Raw genomic sequence first — 21955 nt, forward strand, 5'->3', positions numbered from 1 at the left:
AGCACGAGCAGAGGCACGAAGTTTGGGAGCGCGAAAAACCGGGTAGGAATTCTACTTCTGTCGTCTGCATAGGAAGTACAGCGCCTTGAATCGGAAGGCAGGAAAGGTCACATGGCCCCTAGAACCAATCAGGTGCTCCGTACGCCAGCGTATGGAGAGAGCATTTCGCCCGTGCTGTAGAGATCCAAGCCATAAGCTTTCCCTCCTTCTCTCTGCCTACAGGCAGGCATGGTCCTGTACGCCAAACCTAGCCGGCGTCCGGCAAGCAGGGACATTAGAGAAATGCTACAAGGAGAGCTGTTAGTGGAGCGTTGTAGACGGATCGAGAAATTAGCATTTAAAATGCCATAATGCTCAAACATGTATATAATTAGTACTTTATATTTACAGTATTTACGCATTTTTAACATTTTAAATCAGGGAACGCCAGGCGTATGGGCGTACTAGGACGCTACGCTACTGTATATAACATAACATGAATGAATTTGACATAAATGAAAAATAAAAAATAAAAAATTAAGAGAATACAATCACAGATACATTAACACACGCAATTTCCAAATCGAGACTAAAATAGCATGCACAGAGGTTGAAATATTCGTTGTGTCAGATAAGTGTTTGCAAAATACATGGATTTACTTTACTTGATTCCTGTTGCTTAGCCGTACGAGCTAATGCTCAATTGTTGTCTTTGCAATAAAAATAATACGACTTGTTCTTTGAAGTTTTTGGGTGTTGTAGCAAAAGAAACATAATCGGGAAGAGCATTCAAAGCCTTTGCAGACCAGAGGGAGAAGGAGCCTTCGAAACTGACAGCAGAGTGGCGGGGACAGGTTTATACTCTGTCTCGGGATTCTGTTGAGCAAGGCCGCGCATAACGGAAGAGGGGAGAAAGCGAGTAAGCGGAGCAAAGCAGTACAAGCTACTGCAAACACCTGGTAGCTGCATTTACTTCCCCTCTCACGTGTTCATTGGTCAGGCTCTCTCGAGTCACTAATTGCGCAGATATGTGTTTTCGGTCTCTTGCTACATAGATCTCTGGGACAAGATGTAGTTTCAAGGACGTCAAGCTGCAATCAAGGTGCCACTGGGGGTACACATTTCTAAAGATGTAACCGACTAAAAGTTACACTTTTGTGGCGAAGTGGTTAGCACCGCGCGCTACGACACCAGGGCTCCGGGTTCGAATCCTGACCTGCTGATGGGTGTTCTTTGTGAGTGTCCCTTCATCAATTTCATCATATCATCACTCATCCTCATTTTCGCGATTAGTGAAAAGTGGCAGAAAAGAGAAATATAATAAATCAAATCAAAGAAAAGTGTAGGCTATACCATTGACTTAAACTTACAAATTTCGGTAAAATTATCAAAGCCGGGAAATGTCTGTAACTCGATTATTCTGTAATTGTTGACATTCGTACTTACCTATTCTGCATTGCGAAAGATTGTTTAACAAGGGATTTCGCTTTTTTTTAACGAAATTAGTATCTATTGTTGACATATCGAGTAATTATTGTTCGTTCTTTTCTCGCTTCCTGAACACGCAAAATGGCGGGCAAATCTTGACTAGCGTTGTGTTTCAAACGGAAAAGCAGTGTTTCAACCTTCTTAACAGAAAAACTCCCGCATAGCCCCGAAAACTATTCCCGCATAGCCCCAAAAACCATTCACGCATAGCCCCAAAAACTATTCGGGATAGTATGACCATCCACGAATAGCCCCAAAAACCATTCCCGCAAAAAAACATTCCCACATAGCCCCAAAAACCATTCTGGATCGTAGAACCATCCACGAATAGCCCCAAAAACCATTCACGATATCCCCACGCACCATCACGGTAAGGTTAGGTTGCTTTAGGTTGGGCAATATAGTGAAAAAACTGTGTGTTTGGAAACACTTACCGGGGATTACGTCATCAGATGCTCGCAACATTCTGTTCAAGTAAAGGGTGTTTTTTTCTATAGTGATAGAACTTTCGATAGGGATAGCAGTCATTTGTTTTGTTTTGATGACATGTTGTTTTGTCATTTCAGATCAGTGGGCATTGGCAAATGATCATGGAAAGACTAACGCCGCAACAACGTTTACAAATTGTGGAAATATATTTCCAAAATCAATATTCTGTTCGCCAAACGTATAGAGTACTTCAGAATTTGTATGGTGCACATAATCGTCCATCAGAGCAACTTATTCGTCGAACTATTGATAAATTTCGAAGAACATTCACTCTACTCGATGAAACACCAACAAGACAAAGAAGTGTACGTACGGAAGAAAATATCGTTGAAGAAGATCCGAATTTGTCTATTCGTCGCCGTTCTCAACAACTTGGACTGTGTCCATCCATTACATGGAAATTTTTACGTAAAGATCTTGGTCTACACCCATACAAGATCCAATTGGTGCAAGAACTGAAGCCGCAAGACCATAAGATACGTCGTTTGTTTGGTGAATGGTGCCTAAATCAATTGGAAACTATAATCCAATTTTTATCGACAAATTGTATTTAGTGACGAACAGTGGCGAAGCGTCCTATGAGGCCAGGAGGCCGGGCCTACCCACGCCATCACTCTTTTAAAGGTGTATTTACTTATTTCGTCAAAACACATGTGATGCAATGGAAAAGTTTGGAATTTTCATTTATGATAATTACAAAAAAATTCTAACCCTGTCCAGTATACGAACTCTCCACGGAGTGAGGCACATTTGCTGGGGCCTCTTCTCTTGACATTCTGTCGTACTACAGCGCCTTGAATAACGTAGTGTGGAAAACGACCCAAGAAACTGGTTCCCCGAGACGATGACAAGTAGATGGCAGTGCGATCGACACAGCGGCTAATTTTGTTATGAAAGTAATGCGGCTTAGTTAGTTTTTGGAATATATTGTGTAGATTTGTTTCTCTAGAAAGGCGGTAAGTGAATTGATGGAAACAGTTATATTTGTGGAGTGATTTGCAGTCACGAAATGGCATTAATTTACACAGAAAAGTAACATAAATACGTTTTATGTGCAACGCAACACGAGCATCAACATATCGCATGTGAGGCTGGACGCCAAACGTTGGATTGTGTACACAAGTTTATTTTTGTATACTAATAAAATTGAAATAGTGTCATGAAGGAGAAAAAATGTTTCGTGGCGTACATATTATGAAGTCATTTTCCAGAAATGCAGATATTCGAAAGAATTTAATTTCATATTCCATGGAGTTCAAATAGCCGATTAGGCTGTACCTTGTCATCTCTATCAACAAATTGCTTTACATTCGTGTCGATTGGTAAGTAGAACTTTGGTGTTAAGGACTGTGCATTTTTACTCGTGACTTGGCTGTAAAATGTCTACCTTGTACTTGATGAAAATAAACCGCAAATTAATAAAATTAATTAATAATAAAATTAATTAATTAATTAATTAATTAAAATAAACGAGTATTGTCTGTGTGAATTTCCATAAAAATAATATTTGTGACAATGACAATATTAATGAACCTTTCAGGATAATGCATACACAATACTAATTCTCGCAGCAATTGCCATGTTACGTGTTACAATCCATACCTATGTTTTATTCCGTATTGTTAATAAAAAACTCAAGGACAGGTCATGATCGACGGTTCATAATATTCTTTAATATTTTCGCGACTACTGTACCAAATATCATAACAATTTTCTGATGCAAAGAAATGTTACAAGGAAAAGAATCAGACGTTGCAGCAAAAACCCCATTTACTTCCATTATAAGCAGTCGAACAACAAGCCCCGGTGTCAACACCAGCGCCTCTAGCGGATCATTTTCGAGTGGAACCAGCGAGAGAGAGCAAAACCATGCCGTTTTCCACACTACGTTATTCTAGGCACTGTAGTCGTACGGTCGTATATGCGGGAAGCCTAATCTTACGAGTACTGTACGTATGCTTATAACGTGCTCCTGAGGCCGGCCTCGCGGTGTTACCTACTAGTACGAACAGAATATCAGCAGCACTGCATTTCCGCCAGGGTTGGAAATTTTTAGTGTACCGGCATTTTTTTTGTAAACATTAGCATGTGTTCGTGCAGAGATATTTCTATTTCATTGTACATTCTCCATATTTTCTACGAAACTTAGGTTCTCCTTCCTTTCATCGACAAGTGTAAGTGAAATTGAAAATTACGGAGTAGGTGTAGTTCTGACTTCGTTTTCTGGTCAGAGTGCTGATGGTCTTGTCGATTCACCCAACACCGTAGCGTAAATAGAAAGTCTAAAGATCTTATATGTGTAAAGTAAGTCTTCATACCAAATTATGTAAATTAATCAGCTAGTTACGCCTTATATTTACAAAGTAGTTTTACTTTCACTGGAAATAGAATAATTTACTTTTATCGTGAACGGGGATTTCCCCGCTCGTTCCCTCTCTGTGAAAACTTGCCTCCTGCTCAGGACGCTACAAGGGAGCGTGCGAGTTTCGTGATGGTAGAGCTTTGTTTGTGATTCGTGTCTTGTGCAGCGATCAGATTTATGCAAGAAGTGCCGGACTGAAATGCAAGAACAATCGAGTTCTTAATTGAGTGAAGATGTAATCATCGGTAAGGTAGGACCCACTTTTGGTCTTTCATGTTTCCTTCTTATAACAATCATTTCTAAAATGTTTTCAACTATATTTATTTTCCTTTGCAAGTAGCAGTGGCAAGTGACAGCAAAATATTTTAAAAAATTCAAAGTTGTTGAAACGTTATTTAATGCGTTAACACTGTCGTTGAATAAATATTACAAGCAGACATTTTTTTTATGCAGCCGACACAAGCGAAGAGGTAGGCAGTTTCGTTTACCCTGAAGGGATAACAAGAGAAGAGGGCGTTCAATGAGAGTACAATGCAAGGGAAGACTTTTTTTTGGGTTTAGGACAAAGGGTGTTGTGTTATGGGGTTATTGCGCGGGCCATGTCTGTTTCAGGTCTGGCGGAACAGGCCAGTGTTGTCACATTGGATTGGCAGAAAAGAGCTGAATTGCGCCTAAAAATTGGGATTCTATTCTCTCAAGCAACTACATTTATTATAACCTGTTTATATGTTACATAGTAACCTGTCGTGTTGCCGGGTCCCAAACAAGGATCCTATGTTCTATTATCACGTAAAGGTGTCTACTAACACAAGGGGTAGAACAAACTAGGATGCGAAGTATACACACTGAATGCGAGAGGTCACCTTTACTTATGTTTTTTCTTTAAAGCCCCGTGGTGGTCATCCTAACACGTTACGAAGCCAGGTGACCTAATTGTGGTCATGCCAATGTTTCCTGATCATCTTTAATTCATTCTCCATACATTCTCATCGTCACGATTAACATAGACCAGAACAAATGAGACGAAAATATTCAAAACTTAAATTATGTTTACTTGCACATACAGGTGTCAGAAATTAATTTATCTAGAAAGCCAAGACCGGAATTAACTACAAACCACAACCATTCCTTTAGTTAGACAACATGTAACAATGGTGTTTTCCTCGGTGCGAGGAAGTCTTGCTAAAAAAACTAAGTTGGCAGCAGTAGAACATACCAAACTGACAGTCGCTGAAATTCTGTCGTCTGCTCACGGCACAAACGTCAGACTGACCCGAAAATTATGGGGGGGGGGTTCCACCCCTTTCACCTCAATTGCAAAATAAATTTAGAAAAAAAGTGATGAAGAATTGACAACAGGGCTCGAGCACTATTCGTTGGATTTTCGCGATGTCCCATGATTGGTAGTTCTTTCTGGAGGTGTGTGCATAAATCAGGGGTTGAAAAAATACAAACAAATAAAAAAAAAACGAAATGAACAAAATCTATCGATGACATCTGGTGGGCGGGAGGAGAACGTCTAAGACATAATTATCGTATTGATGGCCGGTAACAACACTTTTGAAAACGTCGCGCCACAGGCAAGTAAAGAAGCGGTCTGGAGATACATTGAACCACTCTCCATGACATAGCCCCCCTCCCTTTCTTTTTACATATTTAAGCAACTAATGGAAATTATCGCACTTTTGTGCCTACCCTGCTAGGAAATCTACGCTTCGCCACTCTTGACGAAGCTCATTTCTCGTTAAATGGTGATGTCAACAAGCACAATTGCCGTATATGGAGTAAGACCAATCCTCAGGAATTACACGAGGCTCCATTGCATCCTGAAAAATGCACTTTCTGGTGTGGGTTACATGTTGGAGGCATCGTCGGTCCTTATTTCTTTAAAAATGAGGCCGGCGCGCATGTTACTGTCAATGGTTGTCGTTACAGATCAATGATCAGTGATTATTTGTTTCCAAATTTGAATGACATCGACCTGAAACAGTTTTGGTTTCAACAAGATGGCGCCACACCTCATACTCCTACCGCAACAATCGATTTATTGAAAAAACAATTTGGCGAAAAAATTATTTCCAGAAATGGTCCAGTGAATTGGCCTCCAAGGTCATGTGACCTAACGCCACTGGATTATTTTCTTTGGGGATATGTAAAGTATCTGGTATATGCTGATAAACCAGCAACAATTGACGCTTTGGAAGCCAACATAACTCTTGTTATTAACGACATACGTCCCCAATTACTTGAAAAAGTGGTTCAAAATTGGACTGATCGAATCCGGTTCATCACAGCTAGTCGTGGTGGACATATGCCGGAAATTATTTTCAAAAAGTAAATGTCAGAAAGTTATCTTTCAAATAAAAAGACAATTGGCTTCAAACTTAATTTTTTATGTGTTTCATTTCAATTCAAAGTTCTATCACTCTAAAAAAAAAAAAAACACCCTACATGGATGGAAATGCAAGCAACAGCTTTCGTGCATCGGATGGACATTATTATAGAAAAATACATGATATAGCGGCCAAATACATTGACAAATGCTAGAAAACACTTCTACGACCTTCCGAAATTATACAGAAACTCAATTCCGTAAGTACTTTCTCCTGTAAATTTGAAGAAATCCATTTCCCAGCTATGACATTTTCACCCAAATTTCTTAAATAACTATTTTAGAAACTAAATGTAATTCACTGCATGAATTTCAAACTATACGCTAGAGCAGGGATTCCTTCTTGATTCGCTGCACCCTTGGGAATGACATTGAAAACTTTGGGCACCCTTGTTAGATTTTATTTTTCAATTTTTAATCTTAAATCGAAGTGAAATATGTTATCAGGAGCAAGTTAAATTTATTGTCAAATAAAGACCTACTCCAGTACAAATGCTATTAATTTGTTAAGGAACAAACACCAGAATAGAATACAGTTTACAGCAATGGAAAGTTTTGTTTTATTATAACACCATTAAGCCTTGTTTCCATGATTATGAAAAACTAAGTATGCTGACCAAGGCAGTAATTTATTTTATTAAAAATATAAACTAAACGTAACGTTTCAACCTTCTAGCAAGGTCTTCATCAGACTCTGTATCAAGTACAAAATACTTTTGTACTTGAAACGTTACGTTTCGTTTATGTTTTTAATAAAATAAATTACTGCCTTGGTCAGCATACTTAGTTCTTGTTTTATTAATGTGAGACTTGTGATTGATGCTTGGAGCACAAATGTTTGACATCAGGCCTTACAGTTGACAACAAAACAAGCATATCGTCCATTGCTTTCGTTACTAGGTTTCTTCGTTTTTCGTTTTCTTTGTTTATCCCTGAAATATCTTTTGGCACCCCTAGGCCGATCTCGTGGCACCCCGGTTGGGAATCACTCCGCTAGAGACTAATAATTGTAATTTCGGTATATTTATTGATTGAGTTGGTGTTTTAAGTTCACTTTATGCACAGTAAGGCTAATCGGGACTGGACCTACAGTTTAAAGTGGGATTCGAATCACTATGTGCCTCCATCGGGTATCGAACCTGGGAATTGTGGGTACAAATCGTCGGAGTAGAGAAATGAAGAGAATGAATATTGCATACCAAAATCTGGATGCAAGAATCGAGGACACAGTAAAGAGGTACGAAAAAACAGGCAACATTAGATCGTGTCTCAGAGCGATATCATTCTTACAAAAGCTGCAGTAAACTCGAAAAACTGATGATATGACAAAGCTTTCTAGCAAATAAGGACGAAGTTTTCATAAACAGATTTTTAAACACGCTTAAATAGTTTAAAGATATTTCAATTATTTAGCCAGTCCACAGCCTGGCAAAATTGTGATGGAAATCAAATATTAAATGAATATTTGTTCTTTTTAGGGTGGGGAGGGTCATTAATGGTTCTTGGAAGTGTGAGCGGAACTTTCGCGACAGCGGGTCCGTTGACCCCCTCTGGAAATCGGCATCGTTCATTTCAAGTTACAAAAAAGGAGAAAGCTTGTTATTTTTATTGTTAGACATAATAACAGAAAATAGTTTATTTAGTTTGAATAACCAAAGTGAAAACTGAATTATATCGTTTAGTGTGAGATATAGAAACCAAGTTATAGTTTCATATTCTACCAATTAAACCAAAGATGAAAGGTTCAATAGTTTTCAAATATCAATTATAGATGTGAGAGGTCACATAACATAAACGGCATGAGTGAAATTTCTCCATAACTTTTAAAGCCTTTTCTTGAACGAGGTGTATAAAAGTTAATAACGAAATACAATAACTATGTATTTCAATACACTAACTGTATACATGGGCGTCCGGAAGGGGGGGCAAGGGGGACCGTGGACCCCCCTGGAAAATGAAAGTCAACCAAAAAATATGTATTTCACACATATAATTTCATTTTAGCCACAATAATATGTGTTAATTATTGATTGAACACCATAAATTCAAATTTAAGCAATGTTTTTTAGGGAACAACACTATTTTTGGGAAAAAATTGTCTTCGTTTGCCCCCCCCCCTGAAAACAAATACCTTCCTTGCCCCTCCCTGGAAAAAATCCTGCGGACGTCCATGACTGTATATGTAAAAAAAAACTAATCGAAATCTATTATGGTGGATATGAAAATTCTCCGCATTAATTTAATAAATAATAAATAAGACATTTGGAATGAAATTTATATTTTCATTTATTTGACATTAATATTGATTTGGTTTATTTTTATTTATTTACTTTATAATAGTTATTATTGTGAAATCACAATTATAACAGTGGTAATAATAATTATTGTTGTCATTATTTCTGAGTTTTATCAATGGCCCGACCTCCCTACAAAAAATTCTGGGAACGCCCATTTTTCAGGGGGTATGCGCTTAGGTCCTGGTGCCTTTTAATATAAACCAGGACGTCTTATCGGCGGAATTCTGGTTACAAAATAAAAAAACTAAGTAAAGAAACGATACAAATCAATCAAGAAAAAAGAGATAATCAATAAATAGTGTAACTCATTTTCTAAAATTTGAAATTTTCAAAAGCTGCAACATGGGAACGGGTGTGCTTTTGTCGCAAAATAATAATAATATTATTAATAATAGGCTAATAATAATAATAATAACTCGCATACTCAGGGTATCAGAGAACAAATGCTGAAAAATTTCAACATCGCAAGGTTGAAGCTAATTTGCCTTCAAATATTGAACTAAGGATTTTGGATCCCTGATTCGATCTGAACGAAAGAAATCAATAATTCGAAAATAGCAACCAAGTCCAATATACGTATAAAAAAACAAAAATATGCACAAATTCATTGTAGGCACTACGGTATAGAAATACTCACCGACAAGCTGTTGATTATTTGGTCCCGTAAATAGGAGAATCATCTTCACTATTCCTTTGCTTGCTTGTGTAAAAAGTTGAAAAGATGACACGACACAGTCTTGAAAGTTGGCTGTTTCACACGGTACACTATTCACCAATTCCACACTCGATATAACAGAAGACTCGTATGAACTGAACTCGCAGGATGATAATTTTGTCTGGTCAGGCCAGTGTTGCCACAATATGAGGCCACAATTTCCCTTTCCAAGGGGCAAAATTTCCCTTTTTGGACCAATTTTTTCCCTTCACCTAAGCAAATTATAAAATAATAATACTAATTAGCAGTAGTAGTAGTAGCAGCATTACTGGTGGTGCTGGTGAAAGCAGTAGTAGTACGTAGTTAAGTATTCCGTTGAATTCGTTATTCGTTTGAATAAAAAATATTTTAAAACATTTTCACATTTCAGTTTCATCACTTCCTGGTCAGATGTCACAAATTTGAATCCTGGTCAGGAATCCATTTAATCGTTAATACTCGTCGTTATTATTTATCCAACGTACAATAAACTGAAAGGAGCAGAAACAAGTAGGAATAGCAAAATAAATGAATAACAAATAAATGTGGATATGAAATTTGAAATTAACATAAACAAACTGTAATAATGTAATCAGATGACCTTAAAATTTCCCTGCAATTGTGCTGTTTTTCATAGAAAATCCCTTTTCCCTTTTGACTAAAATTTCGGTCCGAGTTTTCCTGCAAAAGGGAAATTTCCCTTCATGTGGCAACACTGGGTCAGGCTCGTCTCCTTACACAAGTTTTGCCGAGGGGGGGTTTGAGGAATTCTCGTTTGAATGGAACTTCCGCTAGTGTGTCAGCCCGATTCCTCCCTTCTTGGAAATGAAAAGCCTGTTGGAACCTGAACACGTGAGGGCAGATTGCACTTGAGTTCGCTTCATAAACATTGTGCAAGGGCAATTTCGAAACTGTATGTCACTACGAGATAAATATAAGCTGCACTTTCGTCATCAGTTAACTCTGCTATCTTCACATGTTCCTCTTCGGTAGTAGTAATTATTATTCTGTTGAAACAGCAGTGTAACTTGGGGGCTAGCGGGAACGTGTCCCCCGATACAGGGTTCTTAAAAGTCCAGGAATTTTAAATAAATTCAATTCCCGTCCAGGAGAGAAAATGGCGTAGATGGGTTCTGGACCGTAAGGAACCTTTTTTATCTGTATAGTATTTCAATTCGGTCTCGGTATGGCGTCTGATTGTCACGCGGGAGACCCGGGTTCGATTCCCGGCGTGGGTGATCTAAGGTAGGAATCTTTTCCTGCCTTGTCCCCGCAGAGAGCGGCTCTGGGGCTTACCCAGCCTCAAATCAATGGGTGCCAGCGGGGTAAAGGCGGCCGGAGTGTGGTGCCGATCACATCACCTCCAAAATGGCAGAGATCGAGAATATGGCATGGTTCTATATGCACTGGGAACTTTGTATTTTATCTTACCAGGAATCTTTTTTCCGGATCAATTTAAATACTGTCCAGGAACCTATTTTGCAGATCAATTTAAATATGGTTCAGAAACCTTTTTTCCGGATCCGTTTTAATAGTGTCCAAGTTCCGTATTGACATGAAACAATATTCAACTTGGACCGAATTTAAATTGTGCGAGAAAAAAGGTTCCGGTCCTTTTACCCAATGGAACCCCTTTCACAATCCCAGAGTTGCAGAGGCGTCTCGTGAACGCATGCGGTGCATGCTGCGCATGCGTCAATTGTGGGAAAAAGGACAGCTTGCTCTGCGACGACATTCATGAGCATTTCTACATTCTAATTTCTTCATATAGGAGAAGTATTTATTTTACACGAGAGCGCTGAACTAAAGCCCCTATCACACGGAACTGGATTTCTAGTAGGAATGCCCTAGTTGGCGCTGAACTAACTTTCTAGGTAGCAATCATGGCCGCCTGCTTGACTGGTTTGGAGGAACACGACATGTTCTAATTGCTACTTGCTTTCCTCGACTGGATTCTGTGGAACAGCCAATCAGAGCAAAGTTTCGCCATGTGAAGATAACCTGTGAGTGTGCAAAGGAGCGTTTTTGTCTGTGGTTTCCGAGTGTTACTCCAGCAATGTATAACGTATACAGCATGAAAGGCGCGTTATGTTACATCATCTATGCTGGGTGCACGGTGTTTACATTTGAAACAATTAAAATATTCTTCGATATTGTTTTGTACCTAATAACGTTTTATACGAAACGTTATTCCTCTCGGTTGAATAGTTATCGGCTTTTAAAAATTTGAAGTGATACATTGTTTACATCTCACGCGGCCGCCATTACAACTTCCCTCGTATGGGAACAAAAGTCTATCGACAAGTACGCTGATAAGTATCGTGTGAGGCGAAAACTAGGAAATTGGTAGCCAGTCCAGCACCAACTAGGGCATACCTACTGGAAATCCAGTTCCGTGTGATGCGGGCTTTAGCTTATATTACATTTCTTGGATCCGAAGTGAAAGAAAATAATAATTATTTTCCCACAATTAACGCATGCGTCACTTCAGATCTAAGAAATGTAATATAATCTTAGTTCAGCGCTCTTGTGTAAAATAAATACTTCTCCTATATGAAGAAATTAGAATGTAGAAATGCTCATGAATGTCGTCGCAGAGCAAGCTGTCCTTTTTCCCACAATTGACGCATGCGCAGCATGCACCGCATGCGTTCACGAGGTTCAGGAATTGTAACTAAATTCAATTCCCGTCCGGGAGAGAAAATCAGCAGTGTAAATGGGTTCTAGACTGTAAAGAACCTTTCTATGTTTATAGTATTTCGAGTCGATGAACATTTTTCCCGAATCAATTTAAATACGGTCCAGGAACCCTTCTCCTAAATGAATCTAAAGAACTTTTTTTCTGGATGAATTTAAATAAGGTCCAGGAACATATTTTCCGTATCAATTTAAATCCGATCCAAGTTCCGTGTTGAAATGAAACGCAATTTGGACCGAATTTAAATTGAACTCATCCTCGTCGTCGCGATTATCCATGAGTGGAAGAAAAGCGATGATAAATAGCAATACAAAATACAAGTTATTACTGTTATTATTCTTGTGTGTATGTGTTTGCGCGTGCGCGCATCTTAGAAAAATTGATAAAAATAACAAACAATAATAGTACAAACGGTTTTATTCTATATTCAGGAGTCTTTTTTTTTTTCAAATAATTTAATAAATACAAGCATAGACTAGTGATAGGTCTCACTCACTCTTTTTCCCAGTTTTGTAACAAAGATTTCATAATGAAGAAGGGCTCTTCCAGAAGAGGCAGATGCGCTGTGACGTAGACATCCAAGATGTGTACTTGCAGAGCGTGTCCAGTTATCAGCAAGGGTGCCCGATTTTTTTCAAGGGGCCAGAGTAATAGAAACTTTTATTATTATTATATCATCATCATCATCATTATAATATTATTGCCGGCCCCGTGGCGTAGTGGTTAGAAAATCGCGCTACGACGGCAGGGGTCCCGGATTCGAATCCTGGCCTGGGCATGGATGTTTGTAACTGTCCGTTCATAAATTTCATCATATAATCAATCACTCATCCCCATCTCAGCATATGGCCAAAAGGGGCACAAAAAGCGAAGTAAAATAAAGCAAATCAATAACAATATTATTATTATTATATCATCATTATTATTATTGTAATTATTTATAATTAATATAATATTATTTTTGCTTTTATTATTGTTTATGTTGGTTATTATTATTGTTATTATTACAATTATAAATATTATACAATTTGCATAATTGTATACTAATTCATGGAGGACAAAAAGCTGGTTTTTATAGTTAGATAATCATTGTAAAATAGATTCTAGGCTTAAATGTAAACCTAGTTCAAATAATAATAATAATAATAATAATAATAGTTGCTGTAACTTGTGGCCTGTAAGTCACAGAAAACAATATTTTTTGTTATAAAATATCTCCACAATTATACCATTCGAATTACATTAACCCTTTCTAGAAATCTCAGGGTGGCACTCGCCCCCCATGGCCCCACCCTACGGGCGCCCATGGTAATCAGGCACGTATCTAGAAATATATTTCGGGTGAATCCGACCAAGTGTCTCAATAATAATAATAATAATAACAATAACATTAATAATATTCTTAGAATAATTAGCTATATTTAAATTAATTAAATGCTATTAATTAATAACATAGCCCATGACGATACAGCCCTGGAAGGGCCTCCTCGGTCTATCTCCCGACAGCGTATTTACAAACCCTATAGTACTGCAGATCCTCAAGCGATATTTGGCTACTGATTGGCTGCCATTCCGGAAGTTGATGCAAAGTTCCTTCAAGTTAACGCTAGATGGCAGGATTCAAATTAACAGTGTAGATTTCAGATATCCGTCCAACAAGATAAGAAACCCACTTACAGTAAGGTTAATTTTTTAGCAAGAATATTTAAATTAATGTTTTAGAAGACAGAAATCAGAACTCTTCTTGAAGTGAATGATTTTTCTATTTAAAGTCACATCAGCGCAAACATTGTAACTACCAGTGACTATTGAGAAAATTATGTATATCCAACGTATAGCATTTTAAACATTATATTTCATTATATAAACGTACATTTCTTATCATAATTTCGACAATCTGTTTACAAACTTTATTACTATATAATCATAAGTCTTATTTTTCCGTACTTTTGCTGTAAATGAAGAAGCAAAGAACAATGGACACGGAACATAGACACTTCCGGTGCACTCAGCCAATAAGAAAGCGTTATATACCTCTGATTCTGCAGCACTATAGGGTTTGTAAATACGCCGACATGCTCCCGACTGCCAGTCTGCTTACCACAATCCTACCTAGAGGTGCTTGCTTGCTTTATCATGGCTCACACCGCCTATCCTTTGCGGTTTCTAGCCATCGGTACTGCTTTATTTGATCTTACTTCTTCTCGTCTCCTTCATACCTAGAGGTGTGGACTTCTTCAACCGGTAATAGGGTGACGTGGGGCCAGCACGTCGAACCCTCAGCCGTTATAAGAGATTTTCCAAACCGCATTATGCTACTTACTCGTAACTCCCCAATTGCATCACGATGGTCGGTTGCCACCGGACACCGGTCCTATACACAGGCCGAGAACCCAGAGACTGAACACAGGCGGCCTCGAACCCATGCCGTCCCGCACCGCAGTCGGAGTCCAAAGCATAGCGACTTTGACCACACGGCCACGGAGGAGGATAATATTAATTAATATATGAATAGATAAAAAGACGTTACAAGAGCAGAGATATAACAACACGTATTCATTATCTAGCTTACGTGTAGTTAACGTCGGAAAAATTTGAATAAAACAACTGCCCTGGTCACTGGCGTACGGAGAGGGGGCTGATGGGGCTAGAGCCCCCTCCGCAATTTTGAGAAAATCAACATTTTCAAAGAAAAGTAGTGAAGAACTGGCGAAAAACCAGAGTGGGAAATCAAACCCCTCTTAAAATGACCATCAATTGCCATTTTTGGGAGTAGAAAGCTCTTAATATAAAAAATATCTTGTTGTGTATACTATTGTCATAGAATACAACTATCTACTATTTACCTTTACAATTCCATCCCCTCCCGAAAAAAAAATCCTGCATACACCAGTGGCCCTGGTAAGAAAATTAATGTCAAATAGATAAAGATTTCAATGTTTATAGAATAACAAAAGAGGAAGTAAAGTTCCATATAAATATTTTATGGATATTATTATAAGTACGAGTGTGCATAAATCTTTGATAATGTTCTTCAAAGCTATATGATCCCGATTCCTTCCAATAGGTTAGGCGGAAATAAATAACATTCGATTACATAACAAATGCTAAAACAATTATATTTTAATTATCTAATTTTAGTAGTTGGCAAGTCTTTCAGGGGGGGAGGGGTCCGGGCCTCCCCCTAAATATATTCTTGCCAGTTATGACCCTGAAATACAATACAAATGTTAGTACACCTCATGTTAATGTACGTACACATTTCTGTTTCTTTTCTGATACAGCAGTGTTACAAGATATATTGTTATTCAAGGTAAAGCTGGATATCTTTCAGGTAACAAAATCCCCTTTCATCAGTGGAGCAGGCCAGCTTACTGTGACCCCCGTAAGTAAATACGAGGGATGATCGAATAAAAAGGTTACAAAGCCTATTATGGCGTATGTGTTAGAGATAGCTGGAAGATCAACACACCTGATGATGGAGGGCACTCAACACTAGTCCTCGATGTAATCACCTTTTTTGTTCAAGCACTTGTCACAACTGTAGATGAGTTTTCCACACGGGTTACACAGAAATCCGCGTCAAGTTCTCGTAGCCACCGTGAGGCAGCTCTTTTGACATCATCACATGTGAGATAATGGTGGCCAGCCAACCAAATGGTAGTCCCAGCTCAGCTGATATTGAGCGCAATGTTCTTCTTCTGTCCTCACGAATACACTCATCCACAAGAGCACAGTTCACGTCAGTGGTTGAGGTTCTGGGCCTGCCGCTGTGTCCAGGGTTGTCATTAACAATACTGGTCCGTCCTTCTTTGAAGGCACGACACCACTTCGCTACATGTTGCCTTGAAATTGCCCCCCTCCCCATACACCTCCACAATCTGCCTATGAATGTCAGCTGGTGTAGTGTTTTTGGTTCACAGGAACCGCACCACTGCCCTCACTTCTACTCTTGACCAATTTTCTAGACGAGTCACCATTTTAAATGTCCGCTTCTCGGGTATACATGGTCAGAATCCGAAGTCCTCAAACCCGCAACAAGACTAACATGTTATTCATTTACACATAAATTTTCGTTACGTTACTGTGAATAAAACAAAAGTTATATGCTTTGTAACCTTTTTTTTCGATCATCCCTCGTATATTGGGGGTCCAGTACTGAAAAAAAAATATTGGATATACTGTAACGTATATAGGCTACTATTGATGCTGCCAGAAGGGTGGATGGATATGCAATAGTTGGGCCTCCCCGATGGCACAATGGTAGCGTCATCGCCTTGTAATCAAGGGATCCCGGGTTCAATACCTGGTGGAGGCACATAGTGGTTCGGATCCCACTTGAAACTGTAGGTCCAGTCCCGATTAGCCTGCCTGTGCATAAAGTGGACTATAAAACAAAAACTCAAAATGCAAATATACAGTTGTAAAATACCCCAAAAAAATGATTACCCCAAATACCCTGCCTTCCAAATTTTTGTTATGGACTTATATATCTGTTTAATTTATTTCAATACAAGGCAGGACTTTTCCTTGGAGGAGGGGGGGGCGCGCTTCATGCTAGCTTGAATGATTCATTTGGTTTATGTTATTCCACTTTTCTGTGGCTAATCATGAAGGTAAGGTTGAGTTATGATATGATGAAATCGGTGAATGGAATTGGCTCAGGCTGCGATTCAAACTCAGAACCCTGGCATCCTAGCACGCTGTGCTAACCACTGCGCTAACCACTGCGCTATAGAGGTCTGCACTTCTGCAGGACGCTTCATGCGGTCAAATATCTAGTACAGTGGGATCCACTAGTACTGCTTTGACTTTACAATTTGGACCAGGCTTTTTTACTTTCCCATCTGAAAATTACTCTTAAGGTGCGAGCATTCATCGAGTGGGTTACTTGTAAATATCTATCAATGTATAAAACGAGGAGAGACACTTAAATGACGGAACATCTTAAAATACATCTGCTGATGTTCCTCACAACTTACTCATTTAATTTCAGTGGTTTTCTTTCTGAGAAAATTAACGGTGTGTTTTATCACACACCAATTTTCAATTTTAGCACTTGTAAATATCGAGGCTTAGCATCAACTAAAAAATCTCAATTTCAAGTAGTCTCGAGTAACAGTCACGTTCTCTGAACGAGTAATAGTTTCAATGCATATTTTCTTATTGGCACGCAAACAATAACTAAGTTTCAGGCTGCAACTGGTGTGAAGAGAATAAAATACATTATGTAACACCCATTTGGTAAGAAAAAAATATTTTGGAGACACGGGAATTCGAACCTAGGATTTTAGCTTACAAAGCTGGCCTTTAAGCGACATGGCCACAAGACATGGTTAAGGAACCAAGCTATTCGAGTAAATTATCCATAAGATTGCATCTTTTCCTGTCCAGCTCGAAACTCTTGATGTCGCTTCTCGCTAATTACATTAATTTGAAAGCATACGCTTCATCAGATAGTGTTTGTATACATAGGCGCCGACTCCATGGGGCTTGGGGGGCTCGAGCCCCCCCCTTATTTATCGATGTAGGGGCAGAGCCCCCAAATAATTTTGCTTAAGAGAATCTAATGTATTATTTTACTTCTCTTGTAAAGTTTACTCTGAATTGTGCCTCATGAACTTAACTTTAAATACACATTTGAAATGTTCTAGACCACCATCAACTATGGGGGGCTGAGACCGCTAAACCATCAACTTTGGGGCGCTATGACCAGAGACAGCAAAACACATGACTTATTACTATAGGTATACTAAGTATATAATTATGAGTATTGTTAAAATTTTTACTAAAAAGAGTTTCAAAAGACTATGTGCATAAACTAGGGTAGTGGATGGGACGTTCGGGCTACAAATGGCTCTCACATGACATTCAGAACGAGATCATTGATATATTAGGGAGATTTGTTTTGCGCTCCGTGGTAGCAGATATTAAAAGTCTGGAATAGTTTGCTATTATGGTTGACGAACTTTTTTTTTTTTTTTTTTTGTGACATATCCATCCGTGAACAATTGACATTTTGCATTCGAACTGTAAATGAAAATTTTAATATTTTTGAGGAATTCATGGGCTTTTACGAGATTCCGAACACTGAGGCCAAAACTTAAAAAAGGGAGGGAGTGAGTCATTCATTAATTTATTTCAGTTATCACTGGTGCCACTTTATGTGAACAGAACTGTACATAATATTTTGTATTTTTCCTTGACACCATTTTAAAGAAAAACTTTAGGTTGTAATTGTGATTGTAATTTATTCTCATTCTGTGTACTACATTGTTGATATTTCTATCAGGATCTACAGTAGTATAGATCACATCATCTTCTTACATATAACACGTTTAATTGTGATTACAGTACAAATATATCCACTTGATTAAATATATGGATTGCGGAATAATTACAGTTACAAATATTACATACACTTGAATACATATATGGGATGTACATCAGCATAATTACAGTTACAAATATTACATATACTTGAATGGGATGTAGATCAGCTTAATTACAGTTACATATATATATATTACATCCACTTTATTACATATATATGATGTTGATAAGCATAATTACAGTTACAAAATAAGAAATAAATATTACATCCACTTGATTATATATATCGGATGTAGATCAGCTTAATAAGTTACAAATACATAATACATCCACTAGATTGCATATATGGGATTAACATCAACATAATTAGTTACAAATATATATTGCTTCCACTTTATTACATATATGTGATGAAGATCAGCTTAATTACAGTTACAAAATAACAAATATATATTATACATCCACTTGACTATATATACGGGATAGTCATAAGCATAATTAAAGTTACAAAAGTGTTCCACTCCCGAGGATTACAGAGACCTCACCCACAAATATTCATTCCAAACCTAATTTCTTTTCATTCACACACGCACATGAGGTTTAGGAAGATCTGAATCTTGCGCCAGGGACCTCATCCACTCCAGAGGTTGACAGAGAAGTTTTTCTCTTGCCAGGGACCTCACCCACAAATAATCATTCCAAACCTAATCTCTTTTCATTCACACACGCACATGAGGTTTAGGAAGATCTGAATCTTGCGCCAGGGACCTCATCCACTCCAGAGGTTTACAGAGAAGAGATTCTCTTGCCAGGGACCTCACCCACAAATAATCATTCCAAACCTAATCTCTCTTCATTCACACACGCACATGAGGTTTAGGAAGATCTGAATCTTGCGCCAGGGACCTCATCCACTCCAGAGGTTTACAGAGAAGTTAATGTCTTGCCAGGGACCTCACCCACAAATAATCATTCCAAACCTAATCTCTCTTCATTCACACACGCACATGAGGTTTAGGAAGATCTGAATCTTGCGCCAGGGACCTCATCCACTCCAGAGGTTTACAGAGAAGTTAATGTCTTGCCAGGGACCTCACCCACAAATAATCATTCCAAACCTAATCGCTCTTCATTCACACACGCACATGAGGTTTAGGAAGATCTGAATCTTGCGCCAGGGACCTCATCCACTCCAGAGGTTTACAGAGAAGTTAATGTCTTGCCAGGGACCTCACCCACAAATAATCATTCCAAACCTAATCGCTCTTCATTCACACACGCACATGAGGTTTAGGAAGATCTGAATCTTGCGCCAGGGACCTCATCCACTCCAGAGGTTTACAGAGAAGTTTTTCTCTTGCCAGGGACCTCACCCACAAATAATCATTCCAAACCTAATCTCTTTTCATTCACACACGCACATGAGGTTTAGGAAGATCTGAATCTTGCGCCAGGGACCTCATCCACTCCAGAGGTTTACAGAGAAGAGATTCTCTTGCCAGGGACCTCACCCACAAATAATCATTCCAAACCTAATCTCTTTTCATTCACACACGCACATGAGGTTTAGGAAGATCTGAATCTTGCGCCAGGGACCTCATCCACTCCAGAGGTTTACAGAGAAGTTTTTCTCTTGCCAGGGACCTCACCCACAAATAATCATTCCAAACCTAATCTCTTTTCATTCACACACGCACATGAGGTTTAGGAAGATCTGAATCTTGCGCCAGGGACCTCATCCACTCCAGAGGTTTACAGAGAAGTTTTTCTCTTGCCAGGGACCTCACCCACAAATAATCATTCCAAACCTAATCTCTCTTCATTCACACACGCACATGAGGTTTAGGAAGATCTGAATCTTGCGCCAGGGACCTCATCCACTCCAGAGGTTTACAGAGAAGTTAATGTCTTGCCAGGGACCTCACCCACAAATAATCATTCCAAACCTAATCGCTCTTCATTCACACACGCACATGAGGTTTAGGAAGATCTGAATCTTGCGCCAGGGACCTCATCCACTCCAGAGGTTTACAGAGAAGTTAATGTCTTGCCAGGGACCTCACCCACAAATAATCATTCCAAACCTAATCTCTCTTCATTCACACACGCACATGAGGTTTAGGAAGATCTGAATCTTGCGCCAGGGACCTCATCCACTCCAGAGGTTTACAGAGAAGTTAATGTCTTGCCAGGGACCTCACCCACAAATAATCATTCCAAACCTAATCGCTCTTCATTCACACACGCACATGAGGTTTAGGAAGATCTGAATCTTGCGCCAGGGACCTCATCCACTCCAGAGGTTTACAGAGAAGTTTTTCTCTTGCCAGGGACCTCACCCACAAATAATCATTCCAAACCTAATCTCTTTTCATTCACACACGCACATGAGGTTTAGGAAGATCTGAATCTTGCGCCAGGGACCTCATCCACTCCAGAGGTTTACAGAGAAGAGATTCTCTTGCCAGGGACCTCACCCACAAATAATCATTCCAAACCTAATCTCTCTTCATTCACACACGCACATGAGGTTTAGGAAGATGTGAATCTTGCGCCAGGGACCTCATCCACTCCAGAGGTTTACAGAGAAGTTAATGTCTTGCCAGGGACCTCACCCACAAATAATCATTCCAAACCTAATCTCTTTTCATTCACACACGCACATGAGGTTTAGGAAGATCTGAATCTTGCGCCAGGGACCTCATCCACTCCAGAGGTTTACAGAGAAGTTTTTCTCTTGCCAGGGACCTCACCCACAAATAATCATTCCAAACCTAATCTCTTTTCATTCACACACGCACATGAGGTTTAGGAAGATCTGAATCTTGCGCCAGGGACCTCATCCACTCCAGAGGTTTACAGAAAAGTTAATGTCTTGCCAGGGACCTCACCCACAAATAATCATTCCAAACCTAATCTCTCTTCATTCACACACGCACATGAGGTTTAGGAAGATCTGAATCTTGCGCCAGGGACCTCATCCACTCCAGAGGTTTACAGAAAAGTTAATGTCTTGCCAGGGACCTCACCCACAAATAATCATTCCAAACCTAATCGCTCTTCATTCACACACGCACATGAGGTTTAGGAAGATCTGAATCTTGCGCCAGGGACCTCATCCACTCCAGAGGTTTACAGAGAAGTTAATGTCTTGCCAGGGACCTCACCCACAAATAATCATTCCAAACCTAATCTCTCTTCATTCACACACGCACATGAGGTT

General features: G+C 39.0%; 1 protein-coding gene across 1 annotated transcript in view; it reads right to left on the bottom strand.

The window, feature by feature from the left end:
- Nucleotides 1–9805, bottom strand: part of LOC145981820 (cellular tumor antigen p53-like) — a 102192-nt gene extending 92387 nt beyond the window's left edge. Inside the window, exon 1 of the mRNA XM_083115254.1 lies at nt 9645–9805. The gene's annotated coding sequence lies outside the window, so the exon portion shown is untranslated. The remainder of the gene's footprint in view (nt 1–9644) is intronic.
- Nucleotides 9806–21955: the final 12150 nt, after the last annotated feature.

This window comes from Lepisma saccharinum, chromosome 30, assembly GCF_977018435.1.
Source record: "Lepisma saccharinum chromosome 30, izLepSacc3.1, whole genome shotgun sequence".
Classification (NCBI taxonomy): Eukaryota; Metazoa; Arthropoda; class Insecta; order Zygentoma; family Lepismatidae; genus Lepisma; species Lepisma saccharinum.